Source organism: Aegilops tauschii, chromosome 4, assembly GCF_002575655.3.
Source record: "Aegilops tauschii subsp. strangulata cultivar AL8/78 chromosome 4, Aet v6.0, whole genome shotgun sequence".
In the NCBI taxonomy this organism is placed as follows: domain Eukaryota; kingdom Viridiplantae; phylum Streptophyta; class Magnoliopsida; order Poales; family Poaceae; genus Aegilops; species Aegilops tauschii.
This window is the reverse complement of record NC_053038.3, coordinates 422,468,248-422,478,762: the sequence shown is the minus strand read 5'-3', so window position 1 is coordinate 422,478,762 and position 10,515 is coordinate 422,468,248.

Genomic DNA, 10,515 nt, shown 5'->3' with positions numbered 1-10,515 from the left:
ATGGTGAAGTGTCATGTAGTCGATGTTCACATAACACCACTAGAGGAAAGACAACATACATCTCATCAAAATATCAAACGAATACCAAATTCACATGATTACTTATAACAAGACTTCTCCTGTGTCCTCAGGATCAAAAGTGACTACTCAAAGCATGTTGATGTTCAATATCAGAGGGGTATTTAATATAATTAAGGATCTGAACATGTGATCTTCCACCAAATAAACCATCTAGCGTCAACTACAAGGAGTAATCAACACTACTAGCAACCCATAGGTACTGAACTGAGGTTTTGAGACAAAGATTGAATACAAGAGATGAACTAGGGTTTGAGAGGAGATGGTGCTGGTGAACATTAGTCCTCCCACAATGAGAGGATTGTTGGTGATGACGATGACTTCGATTTCCCCTTCCCAGAGGGAAGTTTCCCTGGCGGAATCGCTCTGGCGGAGCTCTAGATTGCTTCTGCCTAGGTTCCGCCTCGAGACAGCGGCGCTTCATTCCGAAAGCGTTCTTACTATTTTTGCTAGGTCAAAACCCTCCATATAGAAGAAGATGGGCGCCGGAGGCTGGCCAGGGGGCCCACAAGCTCAGGTGCGCGCCTTGGGGGGTAGGGCGCGCCCCAGGCTTGTGGCCACCTGGTGGGTCCCCTCTTGGTATTTCTGCGCCCAATATTTTCTACATATTCCAAAATAATTCTCCGTAAAGTTTCAAGATATTTGGAGTTGTGCAGAATAGGGATCTCATATTTTTCTCCTTTTCGGTCAAAAATTTCAGGTGCCGACATTCTCCCTCTTCATATAAGTGTTGCAAAATAAGAGAGAAAACGCATAAGAATTGTGTCATAAAGTGAAATAACAGTCCATAATGCAATAAATATCAACATAAAAAAATGATGCAAAATAGACGTATAAACCTCCATGACCGTCAAGGGACGGGGGACTGATGCGTACGTCCATTTTGCGTCATGTTTTCCTACTGTTATTAATGATGTTTTTATGCATAATAATGCTTTTTGGAGTAATTTGAATGCCTTTTCTCTCATAATTTGCAAGGTACACATAAAGAGGGAGAATTCCAACAACTGGAAATCTCACCTGGAAAAGCTACGTCAGGCCACCTATTCTACACAACTCCAAACAAGCTGAAACTTTACAGAGATTTTTTATGGAACACTTGAGGAATATTGGAGCCAATAAGCACCAGAGGGGGCCCACCAGGTGGGAACAACCCACAAGGGCGTGCCCAGGTGGGTTGTGGTCACCCAGGCCCACCTCCAGTGACCATCTTCTGGTATATAAGTCATTTTGACCTAGAAAAAATAAGGAGAGGACTTTCGGGATGAAGCGCCGCCATCTCGAGGCAGAAATTGGGCAGGAGCACTTTTGCCCTCCGGCGGAGCGATTCTGCCGGGGGAACATCCCTCTCGGAGGGGGAAATCATCGTCATGATCATGACCAACAACGCTCCCATCTTTGGGAGGGTAATATCCATCAACATCTTCAACATCACCATCTCATCTCAAACCCTAGTTCATCTCTTGTGTTCAATCTTGTTACCGGATGTATACATTGGCGCTTGTGGGTGACTAGTAGTGTTGATTACATCTTGTAGTTGATTACTATATGGTTTATTTGGTGGAAGATTATATGTTCAGATCCATTATGCTATTTTAATACCCCTGTGATCTTGAGAATGATTATCATTTGTGAGTAGTTACTTTTGCCCTTGAGGTCACTGGAGAAGTCATGTTGCAAGTAATCATGTCAACTTGATGTGTGTTTGAAATTTTGATATTATGTATGTTGTGATTCCCTTAGTGGTGTCATGTGAACGTCGACTACATGACACTTCACCATATTTGGGCCTAAGGGGATGCATTGTGGAGTACTTAATAGATGTTGGGTTGTGAGAGTGACATAAGCTTAAACCCTAGTTTATGCGCTATTCCATAAGGGACCGATTGGATCCAAAAGGTAAATGCTATGGTTAGAATTTATTCTTAATACTTTTCTCGTAGTTGCGGATGCTTGCGGGAAGGTTAATCATAAGTAGGACGTTTGTTCAAGTAAGAACATCACTTAAGCACCGGTCCACCCACATATCAAATTATCAAAGTAGCGAACACAAATCAAACAACATGATGGAAGTGACTAGATGAAATTCCAGTGTACCTTCAAGAACGCTTTTCTTACTATAAGAGACCATTTTGGCCTGTCCTTTGCCTCAAAAGGATTGGGCGATCTTGCTGCACTTTTGCTACCATTATCATTACTTGCTCGTTACAAAATATCTTGCTATCAAACTACTCTGTTACTTATAATTTCCGCACTTGCAGACATTACCTTGTTGAAAACCACTTGTCATTTCCTTGTGCTCCTTGTTGGGTTCGACACTCTTACTTATCGAAAAGAGCTATAATTGATCCTCTATACTTGTGGGTCATCAAGGCTATTTTATGGCACCGTTGCCAGGGAGTGAAGCGCCTTTGGTAAGTGGAATTTGGTAAGGAAACATTTATATAGTGTGTTGAAATTTACTGTCACTTGTTACTATGGAAAACAATCCTTCGAGGGGCTTGTTCGGGGTATCTTCACCTCGACCGGAATCACAATTAGCTACCCCTCAACCTACTGCACCTACTGAAAATATTGAATGTGAAATTCCTTCGGGTATGATAGAACAACTGCTAGCTAATCCTTATGCAGGAGATGGAACCGAACATCCTGATATGCACTTGATATATGTGGAAAAAAATTGTGGATTGTTTATGCTTGCAGGTTTTCCCTTTATCTTTGAAGGGAAAAGCATTAGCATGGTATAGGCTATGCGATGATATTGGATCCTGGAATTGGAATCGATTGAAATTGGAGTTCCACCAAAAAAAGTATCCCATGCATCTAGTTCATCGTGATCGGAATTACATATATAATTTTTGGCCTCGTGAAGGAGAAAGTATCGCTCTAGCTTGAGGGAGGCTGAAGTCAATGTTATACTCATGCCCCAATCATGAGCTCTCAAGAGAAATTATTATCCAGAATTTTTATGCTCAGCTTTCTCATAATGATCGATCCATGCTTGATACTTCTTGTGTTGGTTCTTTTATGAAGAAGACCATTGAACTCCGGTGGGATCTTTTGGAAAGAATTAAACGCAACTCTGAAGATTGGTAACTCGATGAAGGTAAAGAGTCAGGTATTAAGCTTAATTATGATTGTGTTAAATATTTTATGAATACCGATGCTTTTCAAAAGTTTAGCACTAAATATGGACATGACTGTGAGATAGTAGCCTCCTTTTGTGAATCATTTGCTACTCATGTTGATCTCCCTAAAGAGAAGTGGTTTAAATATCACCAACCTATTAAAGAAGAAATTAAAGAACTGGTACTAGGTAAAGAAGAAACTATACTTTATAATGTTGATCCAGTTGTCCCTACTGCTTATATTGAGAAACCACCATTCCCTGTTAGGATAAAGGAACATGCTAAAGTTTCAACTATGGTCAACAAAGTTATATTAGAACACCTAAACCTGATGAACAAATTAAAGTAGAACCTGGTGTTGCTATGGTTAAAGATCTCTTGGAAGAAAACGTAGATGTGCATGTTATTTATTTCTGTGAAGAAGATACTAGAATTGCCAAACCTGATTAAAAGGTTAAACATAGACCTGTTGTTGGCATGCCCGTTGTCTCAGTTAAATAGGAGATCACTGTTATCATGATTTATGTGAAATAGGTGCTAGCGCGAGTGCTATTCCTTATTCCTTATATCAAGAAATTATGAATGACATAGCACCTGCAAAGATAGAAGACATAGATGTTACTATTAAACTTGCTAATAGAGACACTATATCACCAATTGGGATTGTTAGAGATATTGAATTCTTGTGTGGGAAAATAAAATACCCTACTGATTTTCTTGTTCTTGGTTCCCCACAAGATGACTTTTGTCCCATTATCTTTGGTAGGCCTTTCTTGAACACCGTTAATACTAAGATAGATTGTGAGAAACAAACTGTCGGTGTTAGTTTTGGTGATGGGTCTCATGAGTTTAATTTTTCCAAGTTTAGTAGAAAACTTCATGAAAAAGAATTGCCTAGTAAGGATGAGATAATTGGTCTTGCTTCTATTGCTTTGCCTCCTACTGATCCACTAGAACAATATTTGCTAGACCATGAAAATGATCTACATATGCATGAAAGAAATGAAATAGATAAGATTTTCTTTGAACAACGTCCTCTGCTTAAACACAATTTGCCTATTGAAACTCTAGGAGGTCATCCTCCACCTAAAGGTGATCCTGTGTTTGAATTAAAACAATTGCCGACACTTTGAAATATGCTTATCTTTATGAAAAGAAGATATATCCTATTATTAGTAGTGCTAACCTTTCAGAACATGAAGAAGAAAGATTGCTGAAAGTTCTAAGGAAGCACCGAGCTGTTATTGGATATACTCTTGATGATTTAAAGGGCATTAGTCCCACTCTATGTCAGCACAAGATTAATATTGAACCTGATGCTAAACTCGTTGTTGATCAACAACGTCGGTTAAATCCAAAAATGAAAGAAGTCGTAAGAATGGAAATATTAAAACTTCTGGAAGCAGGTATAATCTATCCTATAACTGATATTAGATGGGTAAGTCCTGTTCATTGTGTTCCTAAGAAAGGAGGTAATACTGTTGTTCCTAATGATAAGAATGAACTTATTCCACAAATAATTGTTACAGGCTATAGAATGGTAATTGATTTTAGAAAATTAAATAAAGCAACTAGAAAGATTATCTAAGCGCACACATTTTTGCTTCCTTGATGGATACTCTTGTTTCTCACAAATACCTATTTCTCAACCTGATCAGGAAAAGACCACTTTCACTTGTCCCTTTGGAACTTATGCTTATAGACGTATGCCTTTCGGTTTGTGCAATGCACCTGCTACCGTTCGAAGATGTATGACTGCTATATTCTCTGACTTTTGTGAAAAGATTGCTGAGGTTTTTCATGGATGACTTCTCTGTTTATGGGAAGTCTTTTGATGATTGGTTAAGCAATCTTGATCGAGTTTTGCAGAGATGTGAACAAAAAAATCTTGTCTTGAATTGGGAGAAGTGCCACTTTATGGTTAATGAAGGTATTGTCTTGGGTCATAAAATTTCTGAAAGAGGTATTGAAGTGGACAAAGCTAAGGTTGATGCAATTGAGAAAATGTCATGTCCTAAAGATATCAAAGGTATTTGTAGTTACCTAGGTCATGCCGGTTTCTATAGGAGATTTATCAAAGACTTTTCTAAAATTTCTAGGCCTCTTACAAACCTTTTGCAAAAGAAAGTTCCTTTTGTTTTTTATGATGATTGTTTAGAAGCCTTCGAAACACTCAAGAAAGCCTTAATTTCTGCACCTATTGTTCAACCACCTGATTGGAACTTGCCTTTTGAAATTATGTGTGATGCTAGTGATTATGTTGTTGGTGCTGTTCTAGGACAAAGAGTTGATGAGAAATTGAATGTCATTCATTATGCTAGTAAAACTCTAGAGAGTGCTCAACGAAATTATGCTACTACTCAAAAAGAATTCCTAGCAGTGGTGTTTGCTTGTGATAAATTTAGATCTTACATTGTTGATTCAAAAGTAATTGTTCACACCGATTATGCTGCTATAAAAATCTTATGGAAAAGAAAGATGCTAAGCCTAGACTTATTCGATGGGTTTTCTTGCTACAAGAATTTGATTTACATATCATTGACAGAAAAGGAGCTGGGAACCCCGTAGCTAATAACTTGTTTAGGCTTGAAAGTGTGCTTGATGACCCACTACCTATTGATGATAGTTTTCCTGATGAGCAGTTAGCTGCAATAAATGTTGCTCATAATACTCCTTGGTATGCTGACTATGCTAATTACATTGTTATTAAATATTTACCACCTAGTTTCACTTACCAACAAAAGAAAAAAATTTCTTATATGATTTGAGACTTTACTTTTGGGATGACCCACATCTTTATAAAGAACGAGTAGATGGTATTATTAGACATTGTGTAACTAAGCATGAACAGGGACAAATCCTACGGAAATGTCACTCCGAAGCATATGGAGGGCATAATGCTGGAGATAGAACTGCTCACAAGGTATTGCAATCTGGATTTTATTGGCCTACTCTCTTCAAGGATGCCCGTAAGTTCGTCTTATCTTGTAATGAATGCCAAAGAATAGGTAATATTGGTAAGAGTCAAGAAATGCCTATGAATTATTCACTTGCTGTTGAACCATTTGATGTTTGGGGATTTGATTACATGGGTCCATTTCCTTCCTCTAATGGGTATACACATATTTTGGTTGATGTTGATTATGTTACTAAATGGGTAGAAGCTAATCCAACCAGTAGTGCTGATCACAACACCTCTATATTTTCCCAAGGTTTGGAGCCCCTAGATATTTAATGACTGATGGTGGTTCACACTTTATTCATGGCGCTTTCCGTAAAATGCTTGCCAAGTATGATGTTAACCATAGAATTGCGTCACCTTATCATCCTCAATCTAGCGGTCAAGTTGAACTTAGCAATAGAGAAATAAAATTAATTTTGCAAAAGACTGTCAATAGGTCCCGGAAAAATTGGTCTAAGAAATTAGATGATGCACTTTGGGCTTATAGAACGACATATAAAAACCATATGGGTGTGTCTCCTTATAAAATGGTTTATGGAAATGCTTGTCATTTGCCTCTTGAGTTAGAACATAAAGCATATTGGGCAATCAAAGAACTCAACTATGATTTCAAACTTGCCGGTGAAAAGAGTTTATTTGATATTAGCTCTTTAGATGAATGGAGAACCCAAGCTTATGAAAATGCCAAATTATTTAAAGAAAAAGCTAAAAGATGGCATGATAAAAGAATCCAAAAGCGTGAGTTCAAGGTCGGAGAATATGTTCTTTTGTTCAACTCTCGTTTCAGGTTCTTTGAAGGAAAACTCCTCTCCAAATGGGAAGGACCCTATGTTATCGAGGAGGTTTATCGGTGTGGAGCTATCAAAATAAATAATGCCGAAGGTACTAACCCGAAGGTTGTTAATGGGAAACGAATAAAACATTATATCTCAGGTACGCCCATTAATGTTGAAAGTAATATTATCTAAACATTGACATCGGAAGAACACATAAGAGAGTCCTTCCCGAACACTCCAGAATCGTGAAAAAAGAGGAGGTACGTGATACAGTAAGTAAACAGACTCCAAAAATCCGATTTTTTTTTTCAGTTTTGGAATATTTAGAAAATTAGGAAAATAAGAAACTACCAGGAAAGTGACCTTGGTGGGCACAAGACACCAGGGCACGCCTGGGTTGCCAGGCGCGCCTAGGTGGGTTGTGCCCACCTGGGCACCTTCCAGACTCTATTTTTCTACCGTTTGCTTGTTACCCAAGATAAAAAATCTTTATATACCGCCCGAACCTGTGGACCACCGTATCATGGAGAAATCTTCTGTTCTCTTTTCTTGCTGTTTTCGGTTAGATCTGTCAGGCCAGGCATCATGTCTTCCTCCTCCAACAACATGGAAGAGGATGCTTGGTTGATGAAGATTGAGATGAAGAGAGAGGAGCCCGTAGAAGAGCAAGGAGACTACCGGGGATCAAGTCCCGGTGGTCAAGCAAGCAGTGCCGGCAGAGGAAGAAGAATAAGATATCCTTAAACCTTACTATGCTCACCTTACCCCTACTGAGATTGAAGCTTTTTGGATCATTTAAACGGTTCGTGTGCAAAATAAATATCTCACTCGTGAAAATATTCTGCCTCTAGAGCACATCATCATCCTCCGGGGCGTCATCCGTAGATTGGAGAACCTCTTGATCATGAAGGACAGGATTGCTACTTCACCACCACCACCTTCTTCTTCATCACCAATAGAAAATTGAGTATCGGGTATGGGCACTCCCCTTGGCTTCCGCCAAGCTTGCGGGAGGTGCCCGGTATCGTATCATCCCCACTATCTTTTAATTTACTTAATTTAGTTTGATCTTTTTCTTTAGGTGAATAAAAGTTTAGTTGAATCCTTTCTTTTCGAGAGTTTGCTTAGTGATCTATTCTTGTAATCGCATGCGAGATATATAATAAAGTTTAGTTTGAGTTTTTGCTTTCTTTACTTTCATGTTGCAATAAAAAGAAAGGAAAGAAATTAAAGATCATATGCTAATCTTATGGTAAGTGATGACACCACATAAGGAAAAGTATAAGTAGAAAATTTTATTAGAGGTTGACAAAGATAGCATTGGTCAATGATGCAACTCATGAAACAATTAATAATGGAAGAGAAGATTCACATATAAATACAATATCCTAGAAATCTTTTGTGAGTGTGAGCCCCCATCAAAATATTATATGCCAAAATTGTTGACGTTGGACAAGGAAGACAACGTAATGATTTACGTTTGTTCATATTCACATAGAAGTTATATTGTCATAGATCCTTTAACATGTGGTGCTTGCCCCCCTATCTTTGCTAGCCCAAAATTCCGCACTAAGTAGAGATACTACTTGTGCATCCAAAAACCCTTAAACACAAATCTTATTTTCAAGAGTCCACCATACCTACCTAGGGATTGAGCAAGATCCCTCATGTAAGTTTTCATCGGTGCAATAAGGCAATAAAAATTGCTTCTAAAAGTGTGAGATCATTTAGTGTAAGAGAAAATTGAACGGTACGAACTTGTGATGGTGCAGAATAAAAGCGACAAACTGCATAATAAAGGTTGCCATCACAAGGGGCAATACAACGTGACTTTCTTTTGCACTAAGGGGTTGAGCATACAAACAAATAAGCGCATGGCAACCTCTGCTTCTCTCTGCAAAGGGCAAATCTTTTACTTTTATGTATTTACTTTTATGCAAGAGTCAAAGTTTCTTCTCTCTACTCCTTTTTATTTTTCTCATTTGGCAAGCATCGTGTGGTGAGGAAAGATCTAGGCACATATGTCCAGTTGAATATGGGTGGCATGAGTTATTATTGTTGACATCACCCTTGAGGTGAATACGTTGGGAGGCGAAACTATAAGTCCCCATCTTTCTATGTGTCCGGTTGAAATGTTTTGCTCATGTGTATGTGGTGAGTGTTAGCAATCATAGAGAACTATATGATGGTTGAGTATGTGGACTTGCCTAAAGGCTCGGATACGTGACCCTTCCTGAAAAGATGATGAATTGTAGTTGCAAAGTTGACTAAGAACATAGTTTGTTGGTTTCTAATAGATTTTATGCTTTATACTTCAATTGTGTGATGAATTGTCACTTATTCATGGGAAGTCTATGATAAAACTTCTATGATAGTTTGTTGCTGTTATAATAATCAACATGATGCTTCTATGTCTGTCTATTATTTTTGTCGACACCTCTCTCTCTAAGCATGTGGACATGTTTTTCGATTTCGGTTTTCACTTGAGGACAAGCGAGGTCTAAGCTTGGGGGAGTTGATACGTCCATTTTGCATCATGTTTTCCTACTGTTATTTATGATGTTTTTATGCAGAATAATGCTTTTTGGAGAAATTCTAATGCCTTTTCTCTCATAATTTGGAAGGTACACATAAAGAGGGAGAATTACGACAGCTGTAAATCTGGACGTGGAAAAGCTACGTCAGTCCACCTATTCTGCACAACTCCAAACAAGCTGAAACTTTATGGAGATTTTTATGGAATATTCGAGGAATATTGGAGCCAATAAGTACCAGAGGGGGCCCACCGGATGGGGACAACCCACCTGGGCACGCCAGGCAGCCCAGGCGCGCCCTGGTGGGTTGTGCTCACGAGGCCCACCTCTGGTGCCTATCTTCTGGTATATAAATCATTTTGACCTAGAAAAAATAAGGAGATGACTTTTTGGACAGAGCACCACCGTCTCGAGGCGGAACATGGGCATGAGAACTTTTGCCCTCCGGCGGAGCGATTCCACTGGGGGAACTTCCCTCCCGGAGGGGGAAATGATCGTCATCATCATTACCACCAACTCTCCCATCTCGGGGAGGGGAATCTTGTAACATCCAATTTTTTTAATTTGGAATGTTATACATAGGTCATCATATGCATATCATATTTTATTTGCATTTTGGTTTTGGATCCTAGAAATTATAAGCAACTCAAGGACCCACGGAGAGAGTTGGGGATTTCGTTTATTTTTCATATTTGAATTTTTCTCAAATATTGAAAAGGGGATCATTTTGGTTTTAATTATTTTTCTCTCCAAAATATTGCCAATATTAAAAACAAAAGAGAGGAGATAAAATGACTTCTCCCAAATGAAAGAAATATTGGAGGAAAAATACTAAAATCAAATAAATAATTTTATTTGGATTTTATTGCTATTGCATTTGAATTAGAAAAATATGCATTTTACGCCAGAAAAATGTTCACTTTGTTCTAAATATTTTATTTAGATGGCGAAAATTGTTTCTTGCATTTTTAGAATTTTTTTATATTTTTTTAGGATTTTTCTTTGGGCTGAATTTATTTTAGAAAAAAGTTCCCGGA